Source organism: Symphalangus syndactylus, chromosome 7, assembly GCF_028878055.3.
Source record: "Symphalangus syndactylus isolate Jambi chromosome 7, NHGRI_mSymSyn1-v2.1_pri, whole genome shotgun sequence".
Taxonomy (NCBI): domain Eukaryota; kingdom Metazoa; phylum Chordata; class Mammalia; order Primates; family Hylobatidae; genus Symphalangus; species Symphalangus syndactylus.
Genome location: NC_072429.2, coordinates 128,565,708 through 128,583,257, shown reverse-complemented (window position 1 = coordinate 128,583,257; position 17,550 = coordinate 128,565,708).

Below are 17,550 nucleotides of genomic sequence, written 5' to 3'. Positions count from 1 at the left end.
TTTGAGGAAGGCATTATTTCTCCTATATTCAGATGAGGAAACTGAGGCCCATAAAGGTACCTAGCTAAGGACACTCAGCCAGTAGGTGGCATGGGCCATTTTCCAGAGTTGGGAAGGTTTTCAACATCTGGCTGGTGAACCAGAGAGAAAACCAATGGTTCACCTACAGCTGAAGAAGACTCGGTGCTAGAAGAGGCATTTCAACTGTTTTGTTTGCTGTTAGTTAAGGATGGCATTCCCAATTTCCATCTGGCAAGGCTTCAATAAAGTCCAGGAGTGGGCCCTGTCCTAGGAGAAAACCCACTTGGCTGCGTGGCCAGTGCCGAATCCATTGCCCCTGACTTCTGTTTCCATGACAACTCTCACCAATGTGAAAGATGGCCCTTCTAGGGCTAGCAGTGAAATTGCTCAGGCCTCAGAGTCCTGATGAATATGAGAATGTTGTCTTGGCTATTTTCTCCTTTCTGGATTCTAGGAGGTTCCTTGAGGCTGAGTGTAGGAGGACTGTAACTGCTTTCTTTTGCTTCTCATCCCAAACTCCTCTCTGAGTCCTGCAGGGAGACAGGGACTTATTTGCCATTTTCTCTGCAGAGCCTGGGGTGATTTTCTCCTTGCTAAGGCAGCTCCCGTAAGCAACCAATCTCCCCTCTTTACCTGGCCTAACTAGCCTGGGTCTTTAGGGCTCTGGACTCAGCATCTCAGTCAGCCTTCAGGAACTGTTCCCTTGGCTGTGAACTCTGGGGCTCCTCTAAGCAGAGCTGGCTTTATGAGCTTGTCCATGACTCATTCCTGGCTTAATGCTCTGCTGCCACAGTCTTAAATTCTTAGTTTTTTTGTCTTTGAACTTACGCTTTGTAAGTGGAGTCCAACGGGGCAGTGAAGCACGCACTTGAACAGAGGAGAGCTGCACAGTATGGGTGTCCACAGTACCTCACCATGCCATTCACATTGGGGCATTCATGATGCCCATGAGCACAGAACTCTGGTAGACTCACGATGCCTGGGAGATCAGCATGACTTAAAGTGCATACAAGACAGGCCACTTGGACTAGAGCTTACTTTGAGTGCAAAAAGAAGGCAATGACATTCAAAGAAGCATGAACCACCAAAGAATTCTATCCTCTTATCTCTGTTTTTATTTGTGCTACTTCCTTGTATTAGTCAACCACTTATGCCAAGAATGATGGTTGATGAAAAGCGAAGATAAGATGAGCCATAGTTTCCTTTCCTTGAAGTCTTTCCTTACTCATCAGTAAACTAAAGGTAGAAAGCATTGGTAGAAAATATGTGTATCGAGAAATGTAGTAAAAACATTTGTGCTGTTTCCATTGTTCTGGTAAGAATAGCTTTGTGCTGTTTCCATTGTTCTGGTAAGAATGAAATACAGACTACCAATTTTGAATTATATAATTTTGATGATTCTGCATTTGAGTTAAATGCTCTTATATTTGCATTTAAAACTGGCATGGCACAATATAAAGAAGAACAGTAAAATTAATGGTACCTAGATTTTTTTCCTTAGAATGATATTGAGCAACAAATACAAAGCCCTCACCATGCCTAGCTGAAAAAGAAACCATGAAAGGAAGAAGAAAAGCTTTATATTTTAGTTCCTGTGAGGGCATGTTTTCCCTGCATTTTGAACAAGAGGCTCTCTATTTTCACTTCCTATTGCACCCTGCAGATTGTGTAGCCATCCTTGCATTCAGGGCTTATCCAATCAAATATTTCTTAGATGCCTGATCAGCACCAGCCACATTACTTATCTGGGAATTTTTTTTTCTATCCAGGCTGAGAATATGACAGAGCTTGTTTTGGTTCTCTCCATCTGATCGCTTCATCCTTCTAGGCACTGGGGATCCAGAGATAAATAGATGCAACCCCTGCTCTGGAGGAGCTTACAGTGCTGTGAGGGGAAGTGACAGGTAATGATGCTTGGGGAGCACAGAATGGGGGTACCACCATGTCTGGAGGAGAGAGAACACTGTATTATTAAATATTCTCTATTTTCCAGAACCTAGCACAGTGCCTGGTACACAGTGAATGCTCCATAAACGTTTAATAAATTAACAAATGGTGTAATGAACACAAATGCACTACTAACAGCTGAATACTATGGAAATAGTAGGGTGTTCATTAATGGTGGGGGAAATACAGGTGGTAGAGAGACTATGGCTTTCCAAAGGTCAGCTGGAGCAGAGCAATGTAGCCTCTCTTCTGTCCTCATGAGTTTTAACTGATCTTTTTCCTCCATGAACTTTTTGGGGAGTTGCTTCTGTACTTGTAGCATGGGGTTTCCATCTTGAGGATGAGAAATGTTGCCAAAAATCAAATGCCTGCAAGTGATTCCATCATTTCTTCCACAGATATACACTGAGTGCATGCTAAGTGCCTGGCTCCATTTTTGGACTGGAAACGGCAAGTATCTGGGCCAGGAAAGCACTTTGAAGTCATTGAATTCAGTAGTTCTCAAATATAGACCCTCAAACTGGTGCTGCTCCGCGACGTTTTCACTGCTTTACAGAAAAGTGAGGAAAAGAGAGTGATGTTTAGAAAGCTAAGGTTATGACTTTAAAGCATTTCCTTTCTTCTGAGATCATGTTTTTCCTTTTCTTCCCTTCTGTTAAAATGTGATTTTTTTTGGTTTTTGTTTTTACAGAATGACTGCAATAGTGGATGATAATTGAATTAGTTGTAATATCCATTGTTGGCAAACAGTTGGCAACCCTCTGTAATTCCTCTGACTTTTTTTGGTGGAGAAAATTTGTATTGGTCTGAGAAATAGAAAATCCGGAAAGCATCCACATCATCCAGTTTCAATTCCTCTACACCTGAGCCCCTCCTCCAGCAGCATCACCTTCCTAAACAGACACCAAGAGTCATCCTTCCAAGGGCAAGGGAATTCCCTTCCTATCTGTAAAAATTATTTTTAAAATTTCTTCATGTTAATTACTGTTATTTCCCTATAATTTCCAATATCAGGTCACTGTTCATCCATATGAATATATTGATTGATTGATTACCAGATTGACTTTTCAACCAAGTAGAACGAATAAAATTTATTAAGCATGACCTTAGTGCCAAGCATCCTACCAGGACCTGGGGACACAAAGATGAAGATGGCAAAATAGCCCTTCCTATATTTGAAGATAAATTATATGCCCCCTCTCTTCTACTCTTCCCCTTCACTCCACATTTTTCTGCATCCAATTAACCATCTCTGATCTTCAGCCCTTGATATGGTTTGGCTGTGTCCCCACCCAAATCTCATCTTGACCCCACATGTCATGGGAGGTACCCAGTGGGAGGCAATTTAATCCTGGGGGTGGTTACCCTCATGCTGTTCTCGTGATAGTGAGTGAATTCTCATGAGATCTGATGGTTTTCTAAGGGGCTTTTCCCTCTTTTGCTTGGCACTTCTGCTGCTGCCATGTGAAGAAGGATGTGTTTGCTTCCCTTTCAGCCATGACTGTAAGTTTCCTGAGGCCTCTCCAGCCATGCTGAACTGTGAGTCAATTAAACCTCTTTCCTTTATAAATTACCCAGTCTCAGGTATGTCTTTATTAGCAGCATGAGAATGAACTCATACAGCCCCCTTTCATATAAGAAGGTGTTACTCTTCTACACCATTTGAGTCCATCTCCTTTGAATACCTTTCAGTTTATTTAAATTTCTCTTAAAATAGTTCCTCTGAAATTGAGATATACTGTGTGTGGTCTCATTAGTGGTGATTATACAAGGACTATCACCTCCACTATTATACTTATTATATTTCCATTAATGCGCCTAAAGAACTATTACTTTTTTTTTGGCAGCTGCAACACATCATTAATTATAATAGTAATTGATTATATGGTGTTTTCTATATGGTAGCCAATGTTCTAAATAAGTTATATGTACTAAGTTATTTAATCCTTTCAATAATCTTATGAGTAGGTGGTTATTTTTATAGAAGAGGAAACTGAAGCACAGAGAGGCAAATGGTTTAGGACTGAGTCCTTAGAAGAAGCCGTGTCTCACAAATGGACAAAATGTCTATGAGAAGCAATGAAAGTGCTTGACTTAGACCTTAAAGCCAGCATGAGATTCCCTCAGGCTGGGGGAGTCAAGCAGAATCTGTAGGTTCCATAGCAGTGAAGATTCAGGGAGCTGAGTACTAGGGAGCTGGCAAGAGCCACAGGAAAGGGTGCTGGGTGGTCGTCAATTCAGATGGGATCTGAGGCAGCCTGACAAAGGATTCCTGTGACCAAAGCTTGGCCCCGAAGCAGCAGAGACTGTCTAACCTGGAGGGCCTGGGGACCAGGTCATGGGCAGCTTTGCAGTCCCCTGTGTGGCAGGAGATAACGGCCAAGCTTGCCTCCAAGTGCTTCCACACTGCAGAAGACTCCAACCTTGAAGTGACCATATTAGGGGGCTATTCCAAATGATCAAGGTTATGGCATTGAGGTTTAACATAGAAATTGCTTGTTTATAGTGTCATATTTGTGTGACACAGGAAAAAAGGAGGGAAGAAGGGAGGGGCAGAAGGAAAAAGGGACAGAGGGAAGGGAGGAGAGAAGGAGGTAGGAAGGAGGGAAGGAAGGAAGGAACAGGAGGTGAGGGAGAGGGGAAAAGAATATAAATCTAGCTTCCTCCTTTTGATGCCCCCTTTCTCCTGGTTCCCTCAAGGCAAGCAGTGGCCTTAGCTGTCTTACTGCATGAGTGAGTGAGAACAGGCTGTCCACAGACAGTCACAAGGAGCAAGGAGATCATTAGCTGCAGTGATTTATTGCAGGTCAAAGTGCTGCACTTTTGTGCCAAACACAGAAGCCCTTGAAGCCTTGTGATGAATTAGAAGCCAGATACTGTTAAGGGAGATGCTCAGGGCTGGGGAGCAGCAGGGCTCACTGGGCAGCTGTTCTCATCTTTGCTGTAGATGACCAGCCAGGCCAATGTTTTTGGGCAGGTTCCTTCTTTTTGGGCCTCAGTTTTCCAATCTGTAAAATGAGGGGCTGAGCAAGATGATTTTCTTTTGGGGAGGGTATCATTTTTTTCTGCACTAATATTATTCTGTGCTAATTATCATTAGTGAATAACACAACACTCTGATCTTCTACTGCATCTGTGCTCCCTTAGCAGGACCAGTGATGGCATATTGTGCTGTCTGTATCACCTTGCTTCCTGTCATGTCCTTTTCTTCTGAAGCCCAAGCTCATCACTGAGCCCCTGAAACACTGGCCCATTGCATGCACTGGGCTCTTGCCCCTCCATTCTCTACAACCAAATTCACCTCGCCTCCTTCTTCCTAGGCATCTCTGAGAAATGGATTAAAGATTTTTTTATTCTGTCTCGGAGTATGAAAACCTAACCTCTAGAATTAAGCATATCATAGAGAAAGGCAAAGGTTTTCTTCATTTTTCCCCTTTAGCCATAACCTATTTAAGACATTCATTTCGCATTCAAGCTAACACAGCTCTAGTGTGGAGCAGTATGCATGATCCATAGAAAACTTTAAGCTAAGAATGGAAATTTAAAGGAGCATCCTTTTTCCAGAAGGCTAATTTTGGCTTCCTTGTCAGATTTCCATCATCATTGAATTTTCTCCTGCCATTTGGCCTACTTCCTTTGTAAACTCTGAAAAGCACTTACTTGCTCAATTTCTCCTTCCTGCCAGACCGCATATGTGTATGACACCTGAGAACTTCTGGAGACCTTAAGACTCTCTCCCTTGCCATGTAGTCTTAGGGGACAAGGAGTCAGCTGAGATTATGGAGTTCTTTGGGGACAAGGGTGGAGTGGGAGGGCGTGGGGTGGGCTAGGGGAAAAGCACCAAGGGATGAGAGGAGAGCTGGGATCCAGAAGGCCAAGAAGAGAAATTCACAGGGGCAAGACAAATTTATAAAGGGTCCTCCTGCAGGAAGACCTGTCAGTGTGTATGGCTTGGCTGATGGAATATAGTCAGGTGAAGTGGGAGGTACAAAACCCAAATTTCTGTGCATGGAGGCTGTACCAAGGGGCTATTGAAATGAAGATGCTGGAAGCTGGCCTGGATATCAGGGCAGAAGCAGGGAGTTCTGAGGGCAGAGGGCAGTAGGGCCACATGCTAGTGCTGGTCCCAAAAAAGGGGCTTTAAGACAATGGCCTAGAAAAGAAGCAACGCTTTCAAAGTGTGCTCTGGGGTCAACCTACCTAAACACATCACCTGGGAATACTTGTTAAACATACAGATTATCAGCCCCCTGCCCAGGCCTAGGAAGGCGGGATTCTTATGTATACTAAAGATTTGAAAGGCAGGATTCCTATGTATACTAAAGATTCCTATGTGTACTAAAGATCATCAGCCCCCTGCCTGGACCTAGGAAGGTGGGATTCCTATGTGTACTAAAGATCATAAAGATATGAACCTAGGAGGTTCAGGACAAAATAGCCTCTTCTGGGTGGTGTGGTCCAGCTCAGTTTAAAGAAAAAGTACAGGACAGAACTGAGCTTTGGCTCAAGCACAGGCTGTCGTGGAGGGTGCTTCAGTCTTGGTGGAGGCTGGGAAAGAAGGGGCTTTTGACCCTGAAGAGCTCTGGGGCTATCTCAGACAGCATCTGTGAAAGCACATGGCTTAGCGCCTACAACACATCGTAGGTGCTCCAGGAACAGCCGTTCCTTTCCTTCCCTTCTGCCTCCATGGGTGTGCAGGGATGACCCTGGATGTTTGCAAATTGGCCTTGTTTCCAGCTGTCCACACAGCCCCGGGGGCATTTCTGCAGTCCTTGCCGTTAAACACAGCTTCCCCCGAGCAGCTGCCCAGCATCCTTGAGTCCCCCCTTCCCCACACTTGTGCAGACCAGCGGCACCCTCTCTCAGCAGACACCCCTGGCCTACTTCCAAGACACTGTGATGGATACGCCTCTTCCTGAAGCATGGTGCAGCGTGGAGAGGTGATTTTGATCTTACTCCTCAGCTGGGCCCAGCTGTTTCCAGTTTGGGAAGGACCTTTTACTTCCAGCTCTTCATTTGTTCCAGGATAAAACTCAATGTTCACTTCAAGGTTTCTAGACCACCCAGGGTTTCTCAGGCCTTGTTGGAAGAGGCCCTGGAAATGCTTTCGGCTCTGGAGGCCATGGTATTGGGTGGGGGTGGGGTGGTGTGGGAAGGGCTGCAAAATTCAGCAGCAGTGGTGGGGCCAGGCCTGGAAAGAGCATGAGCTTTGGAGCTGGGCTGACCTTGTGTGGATCCTGGCTCTGACTAGCTGGTTACCTTGGACACACTGGTCCTTTGATATCAATCCTCAACTACGTTATGAGAATGACATAACCCTCTCCACAGGTTCTTGTGAGGATTAAATGAAATGATGTGCATGCTGGCAGTGTCTTTGCTTTGTTGGTAATCTTTGCAAAGATGGAAAAGTGCACTTCATTACCAGGATGAAAACCATACTGTTTCGTGACCATGCGTGGAGACAGAGTTCAGAGGAAGGGTGAGAGGGAGCTCTCCTTCTCACGCAGGTATGGACATCCCTGAGGCCCTCTGCTATGAGCTATCTCTTTTATTCTTTCTCCCCCAGCAGCCCCATGATGCACCTCTGCCTCTGCCCACTCCCCACTAAGAGTTCATCCTCTGGGTCCATTGGTTCCATCTCGTTCTTCCTTGACACTTAGGCTAGGATGAGAGCCTTCGCTCATGTAAGGCCATTTTGCAGCTAGAGTTGGGGGCAAAGAGGGAGTAGGGGTAGGGGCATAGTAGGAGAAGACTTTCTCTTGACTAAGAGTGGAACATCTACATGACAAATTTTATGTTTTTTTTCTAATATTGATTACCTCCTGTTACTCAATTCTAGCATGTTATTATATTAAGCCTGGAAACACCCTCCCAGGAAAAGAATGGGAGGGATAAAAAGACTCCCTCCTCTTACACAGGCTCTAGTGCAGTGCCCAGTTGCCATCACACTGGTCATCATTATAATATTTCCAAGGGAAGGTTAAGATTCTGAACTTGGTCGGGCATGGTGGCTCAGGCCTATAATCTTAGCACTTTGAGAGGCTGAGGCAGGTGGATCGCTTGAGCCCAGGAGTTTGAGACCAGCCCTGGCAATGTAGTGAGATGCTGTCTCTACAAAAAATTAAAAAATTAGCTGGGCTTGATGGCAGACCCCTGTGGTCCCAGTTACTCAGGAGGCTGAGACGGGAAAATCACTTAAGCCAGGGAGTCTGAGGCTGCAGTGAGCTGTGGCCATGCCACTGCACTCCAGCCTGGGAAACAGAGCAAGACCCTGTCTCCAAAGAAAGAAAGACTCTGAACATATTTCTCTAATTTACCAATGAGGAGATGGTGAACTGGTGTGCTGATGACAAGGTGGCTTAAAACAGAGAACAGGTGGTCATCCAGGGGGTCTTTGGTTCTCATGAGTAGGGGGTGGGAAATGTGGTTGGGTAGAGCTAAGGTATCAGCAGGACATAGTAACGAACTAAAATATTATCTCTGGCAAATGATAATATAGATCTAAACTTTCAGTCCCAAACTCAAAAAGCAATGAGAAGTCAAATCCTTATAAATGGACAGCGGCCTGTGACCACCATTAATCAAAGCTCAGAAAAGCTGGATTCTTAAATAGTCAGCTCTTTGGGGAAAGGAGTGGAGAGAGCCACGTATTTTTAATGGTAAGAGTGATACAACTATTGAGGGCCTACTTTTGCAGCCAACACTTGAAATGAGTATGTTTATCTTCCTTTTCAAGATGGAACAATGAGGCTCAGAGAGGTTAAGTAACTGATCTGAAGACACAAAGTAATTTGTAGGAACAGATTTCAAACACCAGGCCCCGTGCTCTTTCAACTCTATCATGCTGCCTTTTGAAAGAGATATAGTAAAAGGAAATAAGATTACTTTCTTATTCACATTTGCATTTGTATTTGCTGCCACAAACTTTGTGGCTTATAACAACATGAATGTCTTCTCTTATAGTTCTGGATGTCAGAAGTTTGAAATGAATCTTAAAGGGCTAAACTCAAGGTATCTATAGGGCTAAATTCCATCTGTAGGCTTCTTTGTCTTTTGCAGCTTCTAGGGGCCACCCACATCCCTTGGCTCATAGCCCCACATCACATGACCTTTTCTCCCTCTGCTTCCACTGTCACATCCCTTCTTCTATTTCTGACTCTGATCTGTTTGCCTCTTATAATGGCCCATGTGGTTATACTAGATCCACCTGGCTAACCCAGGACAGTCTCCTCATGATCCTTAACCATATCTGCAAAGTTCTTTTGTCTATATGTAAAGTGACATTCACAGATTCCAAGGAGTAAGACATGATCATCGTTTGGAGGGGCATTGTTCAGCCTACCCCAACACGCAAGGAGAATTTTGAGTCAGTCCACTCTCCAGGGTAATTTCCTCCTCTTTTAAGCTGGATATTCTGCACTGTTCAGTACGGTTAATAATTTAGAATGACCCTCAGAGCTTGCTACCTGACAATAATCATTTACACCTATTCAATGCTCACCATGTATCTGGCACAGTTTTAGGCTCTTTATACCACAGCCTCAGTTAATACATACCGTACTGCATGAGCTCAGTACTGTTATTATTTGCATTTTCCACTTGAGAAAAATATGGCATAGAGAGATTAAGCATCGTGCCCTAGATCACCTACTTAGGAAGTAGCAGATGGGAACCCTGGCTGTCTGGTCCCAGAGCCTGTAGCCTTCACCATGAAGCCACCTTCCATGGCTCTGAGCTCCAGAAGGACAGGGCTGGAATGTTTTACTGACTGTTGTACTTGCTGTGTATGTCTATATAGTGTCCAAGCACTTCTAGGAACTAAATAAACACACTATATTATTGACAGCATAGAACATCAAAAATCAACAACTTGTTAGTTTATCTGAGTGTAGTAATTTATTGAGAGAAAAGGAATTACGTATGTTAGAAAGATGATCAATCCCAAGAATTAAACTAACTGGCATTTTGCTTACCTCTCTAGTAAGCAGGAAATTAAACTTTTTCTCTTTTACTAAAAATTTCTATGGAGTATTTTGGTGAATAGAGCATCTAGTGTGAAGTTCTCCCTTCATGTAGGTATAAGATATAAGATAAAAATATTCAAGTGTTGGCAGCAAGAGTACACAGTAGGCACTCAACAGTTGTATACTCTATCCATTAAAAATACATGGCAACCTCCATTCCTTACCCCAAAGAGCTGATTGTTTAAAGGATCCAGCTTTTCTAGGCTTTCATCAATGGTGGTTCAGGTGCTACTGTCCATTTCTAAGGATAGTGTGAGATTATGATCATGACTCATGATGGGTGCTTAGGGTTTGGGACCTGGCAATTTAAATCAGTGGGTAGCAAGGGTCCCTTGTCTCTCTTCTGTCTCTCGTCCTTGCCTTTGACAACTGCTTATCCCTTCTCCCCTTGCCTCGTCCATTCCTGGAGGCTGTCAGGCCCACAACTGTTTACTTTGCTGCAATTTGGGCCCAAGAACCATATTAGTGTTGTGCTTACATGAGACCAACCCCAGGAGTTTGGGGCTCTAAGCTCATTTTTCTCTTTGAAAATCTCACAACCTCATCTGTTCCTGGGGCTGTCAGTGGGTAGTTCATGTGATGAGAGAGAATGAAACAGGCCCCCTATCAGAGCCGCAGTCAAAGACCCAAAAGTGGAAATGCTATGGGGCTTCATCTCTGTAAGCAGGTTTGTGGTCACATATGTGGGGACACAGGAGGGGGTAAGGGAAAATGGAGTCATTCCAAGCAGCTTCTTCCAGTGAGGTCTGAGAGGTCCCCTTCTCTTCCCTAATGAGCTTTGCCTGGCCATGCCTTCTTTATTGAGCAGACATTCTCTGGGAAGATGCAAACTTTGAAGATGCTAATTAATCACACCTCTTTTATTACTTTGTTATTGACAAACTGGGAGATGAGACAGGGAGTTGGATGTGAAAAACAAATCAACATAATTACTGTGAAGGCTACATGGGGGAACACTGCCATGCTGTGAACCCCACATCCTCATCTAAATGGTGGCAAAGCCCATGATCTGATTAGGAGGATCTCTGGGCCTCACCATGCTAGTGGCAGGGCTGGGCCTGGAACTTGGGAGTCTTTAATTTTCTACCAATGCTTGTTACATACCAACTTGCCCTTTTGCCATAAGATGGCTTAAATCACATCCAGCCCCCCTTGCTTTCAATGGGGTTCAGAACACAATATTCCCTGGTAATAGGTTCAATATTTAAGTCTTTGTAGGTACAGGGATAGTGGAGTATTTAATAGGGGAGGGGACAGGGTGAAGGTACTGCTGGGTTAGGTTGCTACATGGGTCTGAGAGGCTCCTCAAACCTCCATGTTTATTGGGGTTGTAGGTTTGCTAAGTTGAAAAACCTCCTTTAGTTCTACGGTGATACCATTCGTGTCCTGCAGATGGAGATGTTACTACACATAAGAGAGTTTTAGACAGTGACTTGAAGTGCCACACCTCCCTTTCCAAAAAAAAAAAGGAAGTTTTTTTTCTTGTTCCTTCTTTGAAAAATGGGGCAAGAGCTTTCTAAATGGATGTATATGTCCAAGCTTTAGGTAAGATTTAAAATGAATTTGAAAGAAACCATATCCTCTTCTCATATCTTTCCCCTCTGCTGGGTTCAGCAATATCTATGATCCTTTTCTTCCTTCCCTCCATCCTTCCCTTCTTCCGTCCTTCCCTTCCTCCTTCCTTCCCTCCCTCCCTCTCTCTTGCCTCCCTCCAATCCTTCCTTCCTTCCTTCCTTCCTTCCTTCCTTCCTTCCTTCCTTCCTTCCTTCCTTCCTTCGTTCCTTCCTCCCTCCCTTCCTTCCTTCCTTCCTTTCCTGTATTGGTACCACTTTATTTATTTAACACATGGAATTTTAAAACAATTTAATATAAATTGAGAAAGGTGACATTTGTACTTGTCAATTGCACATATAATTTCATTTCCAAAAGTGTATAATAGAAAAGACTACAAGGAAATCTGCCAAAGTATTAACAGTGGTTTCCTCCACTGGTAAGTAGGTTCATAAAGAACTTCGTTTGGTATTTTATTAATGTTATTTTTAAAAATTATTGTACAAAAAGTTGACTTATTTTGGTGTACAGTTCTATGAATTTCAACATATGAATCTGCATAACTGCCATATGGCTGCTTTCTCTCCTCCTTTTACCTTCACCCAGCCCTCTCAGTCTTTCCTGCTTCTTCTCCCCTCTCTCTGTCCATTCCTTCCTGCTTCCTTGGCTGGCTTGTCTTTCTCTAAATGCCAGTGTTTCAGCTTTTTTACTTTTATTTTTTAAAGTAGGGACTCTATCCTGATGGTGTTCTTATTCACTCATAAATTATCTTATTACCTTCATGCCAAATGGCCCCCAAACTGTATCTCCAATCCGGATGTCTAGGTTCCACTCCAGATCCACTTGCTGCACACCTTTTGGACATCACCTGGATGTCCCTTAAATAACTCAAACACTGCATGTCACCAACTAAATTCATTGTTTCTTCCTGTTGTGGGCGTGTCTCTTGCATTCCAAATCTCTCTTAAAGGGGGCACTGGAAACCTCACCTCCCGAGATGGAAACCTCAGGAGCATTTTTATGCTCTTTCTATTGCCTCCTGCATAAATCAATTGCCAAGTCCCATGTGTGGTGTTGGTGTTTTAGGTGTGTCTCTTGATCCATTGCCTTATCTCTATCCTCATTGTCTTTTGCCTTAGTCTGGGCCTTCTGCCTTGCCATGGTTGTGAGGTTCACTTTAAAAACATCCTAATTGGTGTCTTTGTCTCTAGCTTCTTTTGTCTCCTATCCATCCTTCCCATGGCCAGCATGGGATTCATCTTCATCAAACACAGATGTGATATTTCACTCTTGTGCTTAAACTCCTTCCGTAGCCATGGGAGGGCATTCCGGGTGCAATCTAGGGCTCCCACGATGGCCCTGTGAAACTTTGTGAGTCTCATCTTCCTCTGCCCAGCTCCATGGCCCAACTCCTCTCTCAAGATCCACCACGTGGATGGGGCACCCCAACACTATGCTCGGAGAGCCCTTGCATGTTCCTCAAACCAGAAACCTTCCACTCTATTGTCAAGAATGAGTTAAAAATTCCCTGTTCTCAACTCTTCCAGGAAATTCTAATTGTGCTGTATTTTGGACTCTCCTGCATGCTGACCACCGAGAGGTGGGAAGTTACTCTCCAGAGGAGATGATCTGAACCTAAAGGACCTTCACAATATGAGAAATGTCCAGAAAATAACAGAATGAGATAAGGACCAAGAGAAAGATGGAGTAAGAAATAGAGGAGGAAAATTAAGGTTAAAAAACCAGAGGATGATGGTGAGAGCTGTCACATGATACGAGGTGGCATATGATTCATCAAATTCAGTCTTCACAAGTATCATAAGAATTTTTCAGATTAGAAAGGTAAGGTTCAAAGAATTTGAGTAACTTGCCTCAAATAACACAGTTTTGTGAGTTCAAAGGCTTGTGCTTTGCAGTATAGAAAACTTGTTCACAGGTGCTCATCAAGTTGGCTCTTGGGGGAGCAGTTTCTAAGTCAGAACTCTTTTTTTTTTTGTGAGACAGGATCTTACTCTATCACCCAGGCTGGAGTGCAGTAGTGTGATCTCTGTTCACTGCAACCTCTGCCTCCCAGGCTCAAGTGATCCTCCCATCTCAGTCTCCCCAGTAGCCGAGACTACAGGCATGTACCACTGTGCCCAGCTAATTTTTTTTGTGTGTGTTTTGTAGAGACAGCATTTCGTCATGTTGCCCAGGCTGGTCTTGAACACCCACACCCACCTCAGCCTCCCAAAGTGCTGGAATTATAAGCGTGAGCCACTGCATCCATCCAGCACATATCTTCTCTTTGGAGTGTTGACATAACCAAGTACAGTAGACCTGGAGTCACTGGCTAATGGCCAACATTCTCCCCTTAGATGGTTGCTGATATTCAAAGGAAACCTCTTCAGCACAAGCCCTCTAAAATCTCTTGACCCAGGAAAGATGTGAAAGCCAGCTCAGTGGGGGTGAGAATGGGCATTTGCAGCTGTCGCCCAAGCTTCCTTCTCAGAATGAGTTAGTACCTAGCTTGGAACAGGGAGAAGGGTGTCAGGCTCCTGAAGCAAGACCACCTCCTGGTCCTGCCAGAGTCACGCCTGGCAAATAGTGTGTTTTCCCAGAATTCTGGACCTATCTGCTTTCAAATGCAAGAACTGAAAAACAGGCCAAGTCCAGAAGGCAGGCGGACAGCTGATGGAACACCTTTTGTCCCAGGATTCAGGAGATCTGGCTTCTAGGTCTGGCACTCATTAGCTCTGTGGTTTGAGCAAAGAACTTAATGTTTCTGAGCATCTTAATGTTTCCTTGTCAAATGCAAATCATAATGCTTACTCCACAGGTGAGGATTTCATGAGAACATAGCATTTGGAATTGACAGATTACATGTCCGGCCCCCCTAGTAGCCTGTGAACTCCTTGGGGACCAAGTATCTTCTTCATCTTCATATATATATGTATTTTTACATAAAAATAAAGAAACAGTTAAGATACCATGTATTAAGGGCTTCATAACTTAATAAATACAAAATATCTCTTCTAGCATTCTGAAGATAATATTCTTCTATATTAAATCATTCATTCATTCATTCATGTATCTATTCATTTTTTAAAAAACAACTATTTGTTGATCATTTACAGTGTGTCAGGCAGGTATGTGGGTTCTTGGTGATGAAAAAACAAACACAGCCTCTACCATCAGGAGATTGAAGTACTAGTTGCGGACATAATCATTGCACAAACACACACATGCACAAGTACAAGCTGTAGTGAGTTCTAGGAAGGAAAAAAAACCAGGCAAAATGGATGAATGTATTAAGAGGAGGGTCATAATTTGGTTTGTGAAAGGTGGGCAGGGGAGGCATTTCTGAGTGGGGACATCAAAACTGGGACCTGAATGATGAGCAAGAGCTTGCCAGACAAAGAGTGGGGTTGGGAGAATGAGGGTGGGTGGGGAAGTGTGGAGAGGTGGGAGCAGGCATTCTGCACAAAATCAATTCTAAGGTAGATGTTGTTTTTGTTCCACTAAAGGGAGACCAGTTCTGGAACTACCTTTTAATAAGAGAGTTTCACAGCATGTGCTCCAAAAAGAATTGCAGAGCAAGGCTCCAGGCCCTAGGCAAGCTGCAAGCAGCAGTTTTACCATCATGACACGAGGAGAGCTGCATCAATACCACTGATGTCAAGGTCCCCAAGATTTGGGGGAGAGGGAGGTCTCCATCAAGGGTCTAGGGGGCCATGTGCAGGAGCTGCCAATAACAAAGATACTTCTGTTCTCACTGGCCTGTCCTCTACCCTGGCCCAGAGGCACAGTCATTCATTTGACCCTCCTTCTGCTGTGTCTGTGTGAAGACCCCCACTCCAAACTACTTCAATGGCAAGAGGCGACTGGGAACAGCTGGGAACTGTTGTTAGCTTCTGGCAACATCCTGGAATTTCTTCCTTGTGGATCCTATGCCCCTGAGCTGCTGGGGGCCCCTGACTTGACCTGGAGTTGAACTTAGCTGAAGGGTCCAGGGCTAGGGGTTGCCTCCTTGTCAGCCCTGATAGTAGCATGAAATTACACAGTCTTTCCAGGAAAGCTGAGGCTGCCTTTCTAGCCATTCCTGGGGTGGAAAGACTATCAGAGGCTATGTTTTCTGCAAATCCATTCATGTTTTCCAAGGGCAGGATAGTGCAGGAGAGAGTGACCAGATAAGACACTCGCTTTTGTTCACAAACACCCTGAAGAGGTCCCTTAAGAGATAACAAAGCTTCTGGTGGGGATGAGGCAGAGAAGGTTTGCTTCAGATAAGATGCTGGTTGAGGGATAATTGTTGTTTTCAAGGGAGGAGATAGAAAACATCCGTTAATGGGGTTTGTCCAAGGATGAACTTTTCATTCACAGAATTAGAGAATGGGGAGTTGCAGCAATTCTAGTCTAACTCTTTCTTTTAAAATACAAGCAAAAAGAGGCCAAGAGAGGGGAGGTGACTTTAACTAGATCCCACAGCAAGTCAGGAGCAAAGCACTGTACAGGGTTGGATGCTCTGACATAAAGTCCACTGCTTTTAACTACTGAGTCCCAATATTTCACCTCTCCATCTTGTCATTTCTCTATGTCTTTATTTATTAACGAGTCCATCCACCCATTCATGCATTCCTTTATGTGTTTGCTCATCAACGTTTATTCAGAGTACAGAGATGACTGACAGTTCCTCGAGGAATGGATGATGTCATGGAGGAGCTGCCCATAAGTGTGTAGCAGAGGGACTAGCCAAGCATCGTGGGAATGGCAGAGACAGGGCATTATCATGGTGAGATTGAAGAAGGCTTCATAGGGAGGATGGCATTGGAGCTGAGCCTTAAGGTGGAAAAGGATTGCATTTGTCGAATAAGAGGAGAAATGCTTTAGCACCGTACTTCTAGAAGTGGCATGAAGAATGAATTGAAGAAGTGAGACGCTGGCACCAAAGAGATGAGTTATAGCAGTTGGTTCATTCCACAAATCAGCGATACATGCTTCGTGTCTTCAGAGGCCATCCATGGTGTTGGCCACTGTGCGGATGTCAAGATGTAAAGACCTGGACCCTTTCCTTAAGGAGCTGAACTTGCCAAAACACAAATGTGCTCAAATAACAAAACGAAATGCAAAATGAACACAGGACTAGAAATTGTGAGCTCTGGATTTTAGTCTCGCCCTGGCACTGATCTGCAAGGTGTTTTGGGGCCTTGGATATTTCCTTACCTGTGAGATGGTGAGATTAGGTCTGCCTTCCTGTCCCAGGGAAAAGGCAAAGGCAGTGTCCATCTCGAGCCTATTCCTTCTTGGTTGTATGATCATGAGAAGTCATTTCATCACACTGGAGCTCAAGTTCTCATTTTTAACGTAGGGGGAGTAAAAGCATGTCCCACGGAGTGTGAGGATGATCTACAACAGCTGCAGGAGAGTACAGAGCATGCTACCTGGAAGAGAGTCAGCCTCTAACAAATGCTCATTCTTTGCCCCACACTCCCATGGCTCTGTTTTTTCTTGGAAGGGGTGGATGGAATCAAGGATGGTAATATATATGAAATCTCCTTATAATAGGAAATGCCCTCCATAAATGCCAGGGGAATCCCATGTAGATTTCTACATAGGAGAGTCTGGGGGCCCTTAAGGCTGATCTCTGGGAGGATCTGTGCCTCTCCTAGTGTCCTGTCTTTCTCCTGGTTCTAAGTCTCTGGACAGGCCTTCCCCTGGAGGGCTCCTTGGACAAAGGAACTCCTTTCCCAGAAGCATGCAGAAGGTGACAGGCAAAAACACAAAGACAGACTGTTGTTGGCTTTCTGGAGCAGAGATATCTTCAGACATTCTGCCTCACTCTTATGGGGACCTGTCAGCCCAGTTCTTGGGTCAGAAAATGGGTTCATGGTAGGTTAACCTAAGCCACAACCAGTAATGGCTACTTTTCTCTAATGGTTCATCAAAGCCTTTTGACCCTTCCTTCTCCATTGCTCTCCCATCCACCTCCACTGTTCCAGCCTTCCTGCAGCTCCCACGTACTGCATGC